A 15,687-nucleotide genomic window follows, 5' to 3' on the forward strand; every position below is an offset into this window, starting at 1 on the left:
TCTTATAAATATTATTTTAAATACTATATAATAAAAACTCATCTGTATAATAAAACAGAAAGAATAGGAGAACAGAGGAGGCACTACAAGTAAATACAGAAAAGAAACAAAAAAGAAATGATACTGGGTTAGTCACTTGTAGGCCACTTCAAAATATATAAAAAAATCATCTGCGTTAGTATATGTATGAGAAAAAAGTTAAAAAAAAAAAACATTATGATGACTCAAACCCAAGACCTTTCAATCATGAAACCTGAACACTCACCATCCAACTACTGCCACTGTAATTAGTATAATTACACAAATAAGCTACTTGAACCACTCAATAATATTTAAATACAGATTACTCCAAAATGGAGCCAAGTTGGAAACTGCCATTTTGGATTTGAAGTAGAGATCCTCCCTCCAACTACTCAGCAAAAGATCATCAATAAACTCCATCATTATCAGCTACCCGTTTGCCCTTGTAGGTGTAATCTGATCAATGAACAGAACATAAGCCAGACCATCTTTTTAAAAGGCCAGATACATTTTTAGAGGTAAAATTTAAAACGGTAAAAATGTCAATAATAGCAATTGTACAAATAAAATCTCTCATCTGTTAGCTTGTCAATATATAAATAAATTGTAAATGTGTAACCCATAACCCAATATTTCATATTAACCGATAAACTATCAGGGCTTAAAAGCAAGATAACGTAAAAATAAATACATAAAGTTTATAATCAACTGACATAATACATTTGTAGAGTGTAAATTGAACAAATGCAGTTATTGTTACATAACACTTTCTAATGTAATAGATGGTAGAGTTGTCTTAATATTAATTACAACTCTGACTTCAAATAATGTGGTTTCATCAAATAATGGTGGTTAATGAGAGCAAAGTTTTCTGATGAAAATAAATGCAATATTTATTGACAGTATTGTTTCCATTCTATTATTTAATTTTAAAATGGTTATATTTTTATTTACACTGAATATAATGTGTTTTTACTGCAGTACATAAATCTGGTTTATAACACGAAGCCTGCAAAATTTGGGTTGCTGCAAAATTTGGGTTGAATCCAAAAATAACTTTCATTTTTTCCCATCACATCAGGATTTATCGTAAATCGCAAATTTCAAAATTTGTAAATTTATAATAAATTAATATCACTTTTTTGGCTTAAACTACATATTCTTATAGCTAAACAGTTGAAAGGTCTGAAGATATGGGGGGGGGGGGGTTGAATAAGATGAGACAGTGGGAGAGCTTGGCCAACAGGTTGTGACAAAACTTAAGAAGATGTAACATGTTTATTGGTAGCTATCCGCACCACTCATGCACCGTGAAACTACTATCAGTGCTGTTTCAATCATCAGCATGCATAAATCAAGTTTTTTTCCATCCTCCAAGATCAAACACAGTTTTGTCAGTGGAAAATATATTTTCAGGCCATAAAGCAAACTTTCCGTTTTCAGAATGGCTTCAAGAGGCTGTAAAAATTCTACAAATTCTTTTTGTTACATTTGTGATTAATGGTGGAAAGGGAAAAAGAAATATAACAAGTTTCATTTGACAAGTGTACCTCACATATTTCAGAGTAAAAATAGGGGATCAAGACAAAACTTGGACATCCCATGTTTGCTACACATATGTTGAAGGACTTAGATGATAATCAAAGGGTGAACAAGAAGTGTCAGATTTGGAGTTCCAGTGGTGTGGCAAGAGCCACAAAATCACATCAATGATTGTTACTTTTGTTCGATTGGTGTTTCAATTTGACGGTTTCAACGGTTTCAATTTGAAGAATAAAAAATGAATCGTCTGTCCAAATATGCCATCCGTTTTATGCCCGATTCCTCATGGTCCAGACGTACCAGTGCTAATTCCACCAAAAAATTTACCTGCAACAGTTTCACAAGTGATTTAAATGAAGATAACATGAGGAGTATGAACACCACAGCTTTATTCACAGTCTGAACTAAATAATTTGGTTTGAGACTTACACCTGACCAAAGAAAATTCAGAATTGCTTGGTTTGAGACTTAAACAGAAGAACCTGCTAACAGCTGGCACCTCATTTTCCTGGTTCAGGTACAGAGAAAAGGATTTCTTCCATATTTTTCAGAAGTAGAATTAATCTTCTGCACTGATGTATGTGGACTTTTGATTCGATCTAACTTTCCATACGAAAGTACTGATTGGAGACTGTCATAGGTTCGTCCAAAATAAGCCTCAAAGTTATCCTTTGCACCACAGCTTTATTCACAGTCTGAACTAAATAATTTGGTTTGAGACTTACACCTGACCAAAGAAAATTCAGAATTGCTTGGTTTGAGACTTAAACAGAAGAACCTGCTAACAGCTGGCACCTCATTTTCCTGGTTCAGGTACAGAGAAAAGGATTTCTTCCATATTTTTCAGAAGTAGAATTAATCTTCTGCACTGATGTATGTGGACTTTTGATTCGATCTAACTTTCCATACGAAAGTACTGATTGGAGACTGTCATAGGTTCGTCCAAAATAAGCCTCAAAGTTATCCTTTGCACCACAGCTTTATTCACAGTCTGAACTAAATAATTTGGTTTGAGACTTACACCTGACCAAAGAAAATTCAGAATTGCTTGGTTTGAGACTTAAACAGAAGAACCTGCTAACAGCTGGCACCTCATTTTCCTGGTTCAGGTACAGAGAAAAGGATTTCTTCCATATTTTTCAGAAGTAGAATTAATCTTCTGCACTGATGTATGTGGACTTTTGATTCGATCTAACTTTCCATACGAAAGTACTGATTGGAGACTGTCATAGGTTCGTCCAAAATAAGCCTCAAAGTTATCCTTTGCACCACAGCTTTATTCACAGTCTGAACTAAATAATTTGGTTTGAGACTTACACCTGACCAAAGAAAATTCAGAATTGCTTGGTTTGAGACTTAAACAGAAGAACCTGCTAACAGCTGGCACCTCATTTTCCTGGTTCAGGTACAGATAAAAGGATTTCTTCCATATTTTTCAGAAGTAGAATTAATCTTCTGCACTGATGTATGTGGACTTTTGATTCGATCTAACTTTCCATACGAAAGTACTGATTGGAGACTGTCATAGGTTCGTCCAAAATAAGCCTCAAAGTTATCCTTCTTCACAATGGGAATATGTATCTGTCAATACGCATCAAACATTCTGTCCATTTAAAAGAGGGTTACAATAATTTAGAATTTGTTCTCAATAAAATTAAAAATGACAATCATAAGTGGATTACATGCGGCGATCTCAAAATAATATTGATGCTCCTAGACAGCAAGGATACAGTTTCCTTCTTTTCTGTGCGATTGGGATAGCAGAGACAGAGAAAATTATTGGATAAGGAAAGATTAGCTAAAAACAGCTTCATTAGAACCTGGATCCAAAATGTGCTCTGAAAAACTCCTGTAGATCCGAATAAATTTCTCCTTCCACCTCTGCATATCAAGTTTGGCTTGATGCAGCAATTTGTCAAAGCCTTACCAAAAGAAGGTAAATGTTTTAAATGCATCTGAGACAAATTTCTAGTCTTAACAACTACCAAACAAATAGAGGCTGTTTACTGGTTCGACATTAGAAAACTTCTCAAAGATGGTAATTTTGAGAAACAAATGGAAGTTGTATAAAAAGAAACCTGGGAAGCAATTAAAGTTGTAATAATCAAAAGTTTCTGGGCAATAAGAAGGATCTAAACTTCAAATCAGTCGTTGAGAACAAGCTGCAGAAGTACAAAAATTTGGGGTGTTCCATGAGTTTGAAGGTTCTTCCTAAATTCACATGTGGACTATTTTCATGAAAATCTGGAAGCTGTTAACAGAGAGATGTGCAAGAGATTTCATCAGGACATGAAAGAGATGGAAAAGAGGTATCAAGGAAAACTTATAATTTTAAAGGAAATTTATAATGATGGCATGTGACTACTGCTGGATGTTACACAGAGATGAATCCTGTAGAGAACATAGAAGGAAAAGCGTGAAGCATAGTATAAGCCATCTAAAGACATATGGGATTAAAATTATAAGTATTTTACATACTTTGTCAGGGTTGAAGAGGGGCAGTGGTTTGCAAAGGCATGACATACCTCATAAAATTAAATAAATTTAAATAATTAATTTAAAAATGCACTACAATAGAATTAGGCTTATTTTGTGGCAATTTTCATTAGAAATTAAGGGGTCAATGACCCTGTTTAGCTATAAGAATGCATAATATAAGCCAAAAAATGAACATATTATATTAATTTATTATAAAAAGAAAAAACATTTTATATCAATTTTATTGTATCACATTTTTGCACTTTTTCAACTTTTTACAAATGTTTAAATTTGCAATTTGTGAGAAATCCTGATTTTATGGAAAAAATGAAGGTTATTTTCAGATTCAGCATTAAAAAATACATAATAATCTACTATCAAAAACTAAAAAACACAACCATCACAGGCTTGTGATAATTAATCAAGACTTCATAATCAATCCCCATTAAATCTTATTAAATTATTTTTTGGTCCAACCTTTGTAAAATAATTAGTTATTAAATGATATTTTACAAATATCACTTTAAAAAAAAAAAAGGTTAACTGAAAAAAAAGATAATTTATTTTGGTTAATAAACATGAATAGGGATATTAGGTCAGTTGGCTAATGAGTTTTTAATCATTATACTCACTCCATAATCGTTATCTGTATCTAATCTATATTTTTTATGTAATTTACTTCCATTTTTAAATTACTTGTTTTCATTGTAATGTACTTAGTGTTCTATTTAGCACTCATTGAAAAGTGGTTTTTGTGTTTTAAAGAGTAATTTGAGTTGTATTATTTTTCTGAAAACTTAAGCTGATGACTTGTATCAAAGAAGTTTAATGTTATTCTCAGTTTCAACTGAATTATGGATGGTTGTTGTAACTGTTTAAATTATTTGCTATTGTGATATATTTATCTTCTATTACAATAAAGGTCAATAAACATTTTATCAACACATTTTTTCACAACAAAATTTTATACATGTGAGACATACATTTTACATTACTATACTTTCAAAATGCTGTAAATATACTTCTGTCATTATACAAAAGAAAGAATTGGGTCTGTACATTGCCTGAAACTTGTATGTCATGTTAGTTATTAAAACATAAAATATTACTATTTAGAAAAAGTTAGTTTATGTGCAGGATGGGGATGGATTGCTGGAACAGTGATTGACTTCTTGCTACTAACTACATCCTGTTACAGTACAGTATCCCCTCTATTATAATATTAGCATTGGTAATACTCTTCAGTATTACCTATCTACAACTACTGCATATCCATACATTTAAGTACTTATTTGTTTACAGAGTTTTTAATTAAGATATACAGTTTATCATAATTAAATTAGACAGTTTATTACTGACTAATCTGTATTTAATTGTACATACCATGAGAACTAACTTATAAAAAAATTAAAAAGTGTAATAAATTCTGTTATTAACAGAAAAAAGTCATTATTATTGTTGTTCATATCTATAGGTGTACTATTCTCATGTTTACAATGCCTTATTTTTTTATGATGTACGAGGTTTGATAAAAAAATAAACGGAATTTTTTTTTTTTTTTAAATCTTTATTTAATCAACAATATTGAATTTTTCACCTTCAAAAAATTTCCTTTCAGTTAAAATATATTTGTTCCAGTGCTTTTTCCAATCTTCAAAGCACCTCTGAAATGCAATTTTAGTACGGCGTTTAGCTCCTTCAGCTATTCTGTCTTTATTTCTTCAATGTTGGCAAAACTTCATCCTTTCATGGTTCTTTTTCAGCTTGGGGAGTAAGAAGTCATAGGAGGCCATGTCTGGTGAATACAGAGGCTGAGGCATAATAACAGAGTTCTTTTTGGCCAAAAATTCACAAACAAGCAATGGAGTGTGAGCAGGTGCATTATCGTGGTACAACTGCCATGAATTGTCTTCATCACAAATCTGGGCATTTTCTCCTGATTGTTTCATGCAGACGGCGTAGAACTTCCACATAGTAATCCTTATTGATTCTAATAATGATTTGACGATGTCCACAATCATTTTCTTCAATTTTCTGATGTCATCAGTTGATGTGCTAGAAAGTCCTCGGCACTCATCATGTTCAAAATTTTCATACCCCTTTTGGAAACCTGTTCCAGGTGTTTTCTTTGTATTGCTTCACGCAAATGGCATAAAACTTCCAGGTAATAATCCTTATTGACCATACAACCTGGTGACAAGAACTCATGATACACTACGCCATTGAAATAGAAGAACACGTGATCAAAACCTTCACATTCGATTTAACTTGACAAGTTTTTTCAGTCTTGGCTATTCAGAAAGCTTCCATTGGTGGATTGGGCCTTAGTTTTAATATCATCCCAAACACCTGTGTTTCATCACCAGTTACGACTCATTTGAGCAGTTCTGGATCATTGTTCATTTCATTCCGCAACTCCTGAGCAATGTTCATTTGGCACTGCTTTTGGTCAAGATTCAACAATTTTGGAAAACTTTTGCTGCCACATGTTTCACAGCCAAAACATCCAAAAAGATTTCTTGGCATGAACCAAATGATATGTCAACATCATCCGCAACCTCTCTAATAGTTATCTGGTGATTGTTTGATTTTTTTCACTTTGTTGACATTTTTATCATGTTAATGTGCTGTTCGTCCAGGGCGCTAATCTTCATCGTCTTCATGGCCCTCTTGGAAACAATGCACCACTTGTAAATGCTCGTTTTATTCATAGAAGAATCGCCCAAAAGCAACATACAACATTGTTTTTAATTTAATACAAATTCTTTATTCCATTTTTAAAGTTAAAAATAGCCAATCTTACCAAAACACATGTAACCCTTTCAACAGCCAACAATAAACTAAGCATCAAATAAACAAATGTAAACATATGTTACGGATAAGAATACAAACACAAAAAAAAATTGTAACAATTGGACTAACACAGCCCAGGAGATTTAAAAATTCTGCATATTTATTTTATCAAACCTTGTATATATATATATATATATATATATATATATATATATATATGTGTGTGTTTCTAAACTGGTAGACTGGCTATACTTTTTCAAATTCTACTTGTAAAAGTAAACAAAAAATATCCTTAGGAAAAATGGCAATTTCTCCTTCATTCTCCCCCTATCTGCCGCCATTTTGTTATCTTTATATAAAAATTTATATCTCAAGTTCAGATAGAGGAATCACAATATTTTTAAGTGTCTTTGTAATAAAATTTTTAAATTATCAAAAAATCAGGACTTAAATACCTTTACAAATTACAAACTGACAGCCATGTTTATTTTTTTAAATGTTATATATTCATAAATATAAATTTTATGAAAATGTATGTTGCTAAAATATTAAGTCTTTTATTTTGAAAAAAATTATATGTTATTTTTAAAATCAGTTAAAAAGTAGCTGAGTTATGCCAGAAAATAGTTGTAATTTTGTGTCTGTTTTCATATCCTCCACTTTACGTTCAATTCAATTAAATATTTTTTTTTTAATGTTAATTCTAATATTGTAAATTAGTATCAAATTAAGTAATATAATTTTCTCACTATAAAAGACCTAATAATTAAAAAAATAAAACCACTATCTGTGATAATCGTACATTAATTGTTGTACATTAGGTATACTTTTTTTTTAAATAAACAATTAACAATTGTTAAAAGTTATAAGAGAGTGTCCACCATTAGAAATTACACAAGTCTCCAGTCTTTTTCTGAAAGATTGTCTTAACCGTTCAAAAATTCCGGAAGTATTACTAATTTCTTAATATCAATTTTGGATCCTTTGTCAAAGATCCTCAATGTTGAGTAATGGAGCTGAGTAAACAATATGTTTCAAATGGCCTAACAGGTAGAAGTGAAGAGGGTTTAAGTCAGGTGATCGGGCAGGCCAGGACACTGGCCCTCCATGGCCTATCCATTTTTTCATGGGAAGTTTCAGTCAGAAAATCTGATACCAACCGACTGAAATCTGCTGGTCCTTCATCATGGCAAAACCACATAACATTTTTTTCAAAATAAAAGGCTTAATGATTTAGCAACATACATTTTGACAAAGCTTATACTTATCAAGATATAACATTTTGAAAAATAAACATGGCTGCCACTTTTTGATAATTTTAGAACTTCATTTCAAGAACACTTACAAAATATTAACATAATTCCTCTTTCTGAACTTGAGATATAAATTTTTATATAAAAATAACAAAATGGTGGAGAGGGAGAGAACAAAGGAGAAATTGCCATTTTTCCTAAGGATATTTTTTGTTTAGTTTTACAAGTATAATCCAAAAAAGTATAACCAGCCCACCATTTTAGAAACACTCTGTGTATTTAGAAAATAATGATTCATTTTATTAAATAACGTTTACTTGTTTAATATAATAAATTTCGCAATTTTTCCTTTAAATTTTTAAGTTTTTCAAACATTGGAATCTATTATGAATTTTGGATTTTTCATTTGCATTTTATATGATATTCTACAATAAGCAGTCCGTTCACTTACTAATACTGTTATTAGCAGACCCTCAAATCAGGGTGTTATATGATACGGAAAAATATTTTCCTTGACTGAGGCAACTACAACACTGTTAGAAACAAATGGTGATAAAGAATTTTTTTCTTACGTCCTAAGTGATCAATTTAAAACAGGCTTAAAGATATAATACTTTCAATGTATTTCTTACTTAACCATTAATAAGTTGGGCACTATGACTCATTAACATGTCATACTGAACTCAAACAAGGACTAAGACTAATGATGCACTGATGCATCAGTGTCTATGATATTTTATATTGCTGTTATACCACCTTAGGCTTGTGTTAGTTTATTGTTGTACCATCACCTGTACAGGTTTTTGCAATGGTACTGTTAAAAAAGTCTGTACACATCTCACCTCAGCTATTTTTAACTTATTTTTTTTCAAAGAGCTCATTTCATTCTTGTTGTGAATTGTGAATATTTAAAGTTTATCTTTGTTTCTTTTATTTTAAAAAGTACTAGAGTAAAATAAATATAAAATATTATTTCAACAGTACTGATCAGTTAATGGCCTAAAAAATAATTAGCAAATGGAAGGTGATCACGTTATTCAAAGTGTAGATGGAAGACAAGTCTAATATCAATTATTTATTTATTTCATTTTGCTGAAGTTATTTTCTTAATAAAAATTTTGCTTCACACAAACATGAAAAATTACTACACAAATTGTGATATGATACATAGGCAAAATGTGGTAAAAAGGTAGTTCATGATAAGTGATGAATTAACAAGTCATGCAAGTTTTTTTATGTACATACATCTCAGGCTTAGTGCACTTGTTTTTTCATACCGAACTGAACTTTCAAAACAGATCTACTACATTAATTTATCAAAAATAGATTAAATTCAACAATAGTAGTAGATTTAAATACAAATTAATTAAAACATTAATACTTTAATAAAAAAATTTACAACTTATGTACTGCATAATTAGGTTTGATGGATGGGTTTATACTGTTAATTTTGCCTTAAAAGTTTTTGACTATTGGGTTTAACATCACTAAACTTTTATAAAGATTATTGAACATGTATAAAAACATACAATCAACTTTGTTTCTTTTAAATAGAAAGATTCCAAACGCCAATAGCATAAAGAGCATGTACTACACTAAAAATCGTAACAAAAAAATTCGCTAAGAGATGAATGTATGGCAACAACTCAGCTGTCGGACATTTGTTTGGTGTCAATAAATGTGAGTCATGTAAATCAATTATTAGTAAATTAAAATTATCAACATTTCCATACATTCCAATTTTGAATTTGCTTACTTTAAAATAAAAAATATTTTAATGCTATTCTTAAAAAATAATTTTCACCACATATCAAATCTACTCAAATTTTACAAAACATAATACTTTGGAATAACCATAAAAAAGAACCTTATTATAATTCAATTACTATTTTTAATATAAATTAGCTGATTAACTAAAAAATCTTCCAACCAATTTATTTACCAATCAACACCTGCAAAATGTTTTATTTTATTTATTATCTTCACATATTAAAATATCATAATATCTTATAGAAACATATTAATTTTGTTTTAGGTTCTAACCTAAATAAGTGGTTCTTGTACTCTAGTACAAGAACCACTTATTTATGTTGTAATTCTACTTTGTAATGAAACTCTAATCAAGATTTTTCCATGGTTTCCTCAATCCTTCTAGCAAATGCTGGTTCAATTCTTTTTTATCTATGCTACAGCACATACCTCATTTCACCTCTATTGTGTATAATTATACTCTACTCAGAATAAAGTATTTATTTAGAAAATAAATGCAGTAAATAAGTATTTACATTTATTTTTGTCTTTATTATTAATGTAGTATCTCGAATAATAAAAATTTCAAAAAATAGTTACAACAAAAAACACAACACAAAAATTACAACATTAGTTTTCTGCCAAAGAAAATTGTTAATTATGTATCACATTTGATTAAACTTTTATATGATTACCCATTTTGTACTTCATAATTCATCACCTACTGACAAATATATACTCCACAATGGTTTTTTTTTTATAAAAAATTACATCACATACTCATTAACAATGAGTAAACCAAATAATTGTGGTCTGGACATATGCATTATAAATTCAATGTTATCTTGTAACAAGTACCTTCTGTGATACTTCAGTGACATTTTATAAATGTAGATATTTGTGTACATCAATTTCAACTTGACATTTTTTACCAAAGAGATATATAATGATTAATACACTTACCCTATTAAATAATGTAAATAAATGTATACATGATGCAAAATTAGTTAAAATTAATTTAATGTTTTAATTTACAATTATCGTTTTACTTATAATAACCATAAAAACAGGATCTAGACAATACTAGTTATATTTTTCTTTGATAACATGTTGTAATACAAATCCATAAAAAACTTCCGATTAGTTTACTACTAACCGAAATGAAAACAAAAGTCTAGCACACTAAAACCAATTTAAATTAATCCCAAACTAAACTCAAGCATATGGAAATAGGTATAAATTCCCCGATTAAAAGCGTCAGTAACACCAATATATTTTTATATTTATCACAACACTAAAACATATTTCACCAAACAGAATTATATACATTATATTTAGCAATTTACAACAACAACTAAAAATTTAATCTTTGGCTCATTCCATTTTTCAACCATTTCTGTTTACAATATTACAACCTGCAAAGTGATGCTACCAACATAATTTCAAAAATTCCCATTTCATAAAAGTTCAATTTGATTTACAAATAACAAGAGGAAATATTTTATATACAATTTATATATTTCATAAGTTATTCTAAATTTAATTATTAATATTATTTAACCAACAAATATTATTTACGAAAAACTGTTGTTAAAAGAAAATTCTCAATATTTAAAAAAGCTTTTACGAACATATTATGTTAACGGTAAAACTGAAATTAAAGTCCCGCGCCGTTGAAGGTAAAATTTTAAAATCAATGATCAAATCGCTACAAACATAAATTGTGAACAAGTTAAAGTTGCAGCCTTAAAATGCAGTAGCATGTGAAGTTTTACTAAAATTGCAAATAAATTGCAGCTCTCAATAGCACATTTATGAAACTTATGTAAATTCTAATATTATTAGTATAATATTTATTTATGAAATAACATAAAATATTTTTAATATGTTTTAAGTAATATCTTAATCTGTAACTTATACATCAGCGTGATGACATTATGGACATTTAATTTGACAAAAAACAGCATATTAAATGAACAAATACAACACATATCAAATAAATTATTTTCTTCATACTAAAGTGGTTTTATAATAACTTAAAAGTGATATTAAAATGCAGTCCTAATATAACACCATTACAAAAGAATTTGCCTTACAGTTATGAAATACTTTGGAATCGCATTTCAATGTATTTAAAGAATAATTTTAATTTTTTTATATAAAACTTTTATTCAGATGAAAAATATTGTCATCAAAAATTTTAATTTTGACAGACTTAAATAATTTCACATGATTCTGCATAAAATAATCCAAAAAAGAATTAGTAATAAATAACACTAAAATGTACTGACATAGGCATCAAAAAAAATTTACAAAACAACAAAAAATAATTCATACTTAGGCTGTTTCTACAACCTTTGTTGTCTTCAACAATCCTCCTCTGGTTTCTTTATCAATTGTGCCATTCTCCTACAACATTTGCTCTCAAGCCTTCAGTGACATTCATTCACCACTTTCTTGGTAGATCCTACTCTATATTATAATTTCCATTGGCAATTTTTTTTTAAACACTCATTCTCTTAAATGTCCTATTCAGCTTATTCTTTGAGATTTTTAAGTTGAATGATCTGTATACTTTCTGAGTGCTCAACTTAATCTATTCATGAACAAACCAAGCCCAGGTAAATTTTCAATTTCTTTATGATTAATCACCATATAAGTTTCAGGTTTGTGCATGGAAATATGAAAAATATAAATGCCATGCCTGGTTGGGATTTAAATCAGAGACCTTCAAGATGAAAAGTTAAGACACTACTTTTCTGCTACAGAGGTTGGCATGTCTTTTAAGTGAATTAATCAAATTTTTGAGCAATTATTTATTGGCTACGATTAAGTAGGTGTTATTTTCTAGATGAATTTCTTCACAAATGTAATCATTGTTTCTATTTATTAGGAAAAAATTGAAATTGAAAAATTAAATTGTCACTTTAACCCTTTTCCAGACAACCTGTCAAGTGTGTAAATGTTTGTATAAGGAGACCAGAATGTTACTCTACTATCAACTTTAAAAATATTTTTAAAAAAGAATTAAATAACTCTATACAGAAGAAGAGGCGTAATTAAAAAAAAAAAAAACACAAGGTTTTACACTAGATGTCTTTCATGGCAGGTCGCGCATAAAAATGTAATAATGGTAATGTGATGTTCTGGCTTTATTATACTTTCAGTAATCCTCAAACATGATAAAGAATTGATGGAGTTATGTTTTTTTACATCTAAACGGTTAAAAAAAGATTGTAAATTAGTTGAACAAATTTGCAAGTCTGCCTATTACACAAATTTTCATTCACACATGTTTCGAGTTATTTAAACTTTTTTATTTTTTCATGTTGCCTTTTTTAGGATTACTTTTGTTTTATCAACACATAATATATGAACAATAATCTCATTTCTATTTAAAATGCTACAGAAGTTTTTTTTCAAGAAGAACCAAGCTATTCTGTTTATTTACACCAGGACAGTTCTTTGTTTGCTTACAAGTAAATGCACTAAATCAGAAATACTGATTTTATTGTTTTTGACTAAGTTTCAAGGTTTTTTCTTCATACTCTTTAATCTGATAGAACACACTAAGTAATTAATTCTCTTTATCAATGATTACACAAATGTTGTGAAAAGGCATTATGTCATCTTTTCACATTTAGTTCAGGCAAAATCAACTTTAGTAGCATATTTGAACATCTTTTTAAACTAGCAAAATTTACTAAGGGATTTACTGAATTTTATATCTAACAGGCAACAAACAAACACAAAATCACACTAAATCAGACTTAACAACTGGCTGAAAGTCAAATGCTTTTAGTATGAGAAATTACCACTTATTACACAGTATAAATATTATTACTCAGGTAGTGTTTAAATGTTTGTGCAAGGAGACAGGCGTTGATCAACTATTAACTTTTAAAATTGTTGTGATACAACTGAGATGTTGGTTTGTATTGATTGATAGCCAGCAAGTATCAATAGTAACAGTAGTGTAAAGAAAAAAAGAAAAAGACAACAATGAAAAAGAATACATGCAGTATATGAGAGTTCTTTTAAGAGTTATTAAAATTACATTTAAGGAGTAAACTGCTGGTCATCAATGTTTGTACTTATTTAAAACACTCTGCAACAAAAATATAAAAAAATTAAGACAACAATTCACACAAAAGCACATAATGAAAAAAAAAATGACTGCATCTTTTTAAACTGGATTTTATATCAAAAACGTCTTTCATGGTTAGTCTATTCCCTGTCCATTAATGATGAAAGTAAGAATAGTTTGCCAGAATGAGACGGTAAAAATAATTAAGATTATAAGAAAATAACCACACCTTTTTTTTTTCCAATTTTTTGATATAAAAAAATTATAATTTTTATTTTTATCTAATAAAATGATGAGGGATTAAAAAATGTATAGGCTACATCATTAAAAAATAATTATAACAACATTAATTTTTTTTTCTGGTTTTATGGGCATCAACTGCTAAGGTCATTAGCCCTCGTCACATTCTTAAAAAAAAAAAGAAAAGGATAGTATCACCATCAGGATCGTCATATGTAAGGGTGTAAAGGGCCCTTACATTTTTATTTAAAAGCACAAAGTACACAAAAAACATTAATCTAACAAAAATAAACAAAAACAACACTTATGGGGTGTAAAGGGCCCCAATATTAGAAATATGAGAAAATATCACAAAGAAACATAAATGGAAAAATACATGTCTTTACAATACCATTATCTCCTTCTACCTGTCTCGTTTATTCATTTGTTTAAGCACCCTTGGGGCGACCAGAACCGCTGTTAAGCAGTATATCAGTCGCCCCAGGATGCCATGGCAGTTGACTCCCCCCTATAAACAGTCCCGTAGGACGTAACCCATCGAGGTCCTCCCAGTGTAATAAGAGCAATCTGACCACCTGTTCAGGATAGCCAAAAAGCCCTCGGCGAAGAGGCTACCCTTCCCGGCCCTGACCTACTTGGCTACAAGCATGCATTACGCTTACCCATAGCCTCGCACCCTCAGTCCACCCTTGAGGGTCTCCTATGCCATCATTGGACACACCCCGACTCCCTGTTCTTGTATGCAGGCAGCCAGGGTGGCCTAGACAAGAGGGCTACCTCCCACCACTATATGTGCCATGCTTCAAGACTCCCTTATATATATAAAACTACCTCGAAGAGTTTGAGAGTTTGTTTAACACAGCTTTAAATTTCCCCTTTTACAGACTTCTAAGAAGTCCACTGGCATGTAAATAAGCAAATATCTTTTCTTCATTTCCATTATCCAAATCAGCAGCAATATCATTTCTTAGCCGGAACCTCTTTCTGAGGTCCTCATATATGGTTCACTCTTCTATTAGATGCTTAGTTGTAAGTGTTTTGTTACAAACACCGCATATTGGTCTCTCTTCATCGGTTAACAAATATGAATTTGTTATTCGCGTGTGACCGATTCTAAGTCTGGTCACAGCAACTTGTTCTCGGCGAGTCAACTTCACATCGCTTTTCCATTTAAACGGAGAAGTTTTTACTGAGTTTAATTTTGAATTTAAACTCCTCCAATCATTATTCCATTTGTTTCTTATTATATTAGTTAGACAGTTTTTAACATCTGCCATCCTTACAGGAATTGCATCAAAAACTATGCAGACTGTGGCCTTTCTGGCAGCTTCGTCTGCGCTTTCATTACTAATGATACCAGCATGCCCTGGAGTACATACAAATACACTTCGCTGTCCTCGTTGATTTAGAACCTACAAAATGGACAGGATGTTTGCAATTAGGACATCCTTAATGTTCTTGTTCCAAATTGCAACAAGTGCACTTAAAGATCGGAACATATTAGCACTCTCTCTTTGCAATAAT

This window comes from Lycorma delicatula, chromosome 9 (genome assembly GCF_047948215.1).
Source record: "Lycorma delicatula isolate Av1 chromosome 9, ASM4794821v1, whole genome shotgun sequence".
Taxonomy (NCBI): domain Eukaryota; kingdom Metazoa; phylum Arthropoda; class Insecta; order Hemiptera; family Fulgoridae; genus Lycorma; species Lycorma delicatula.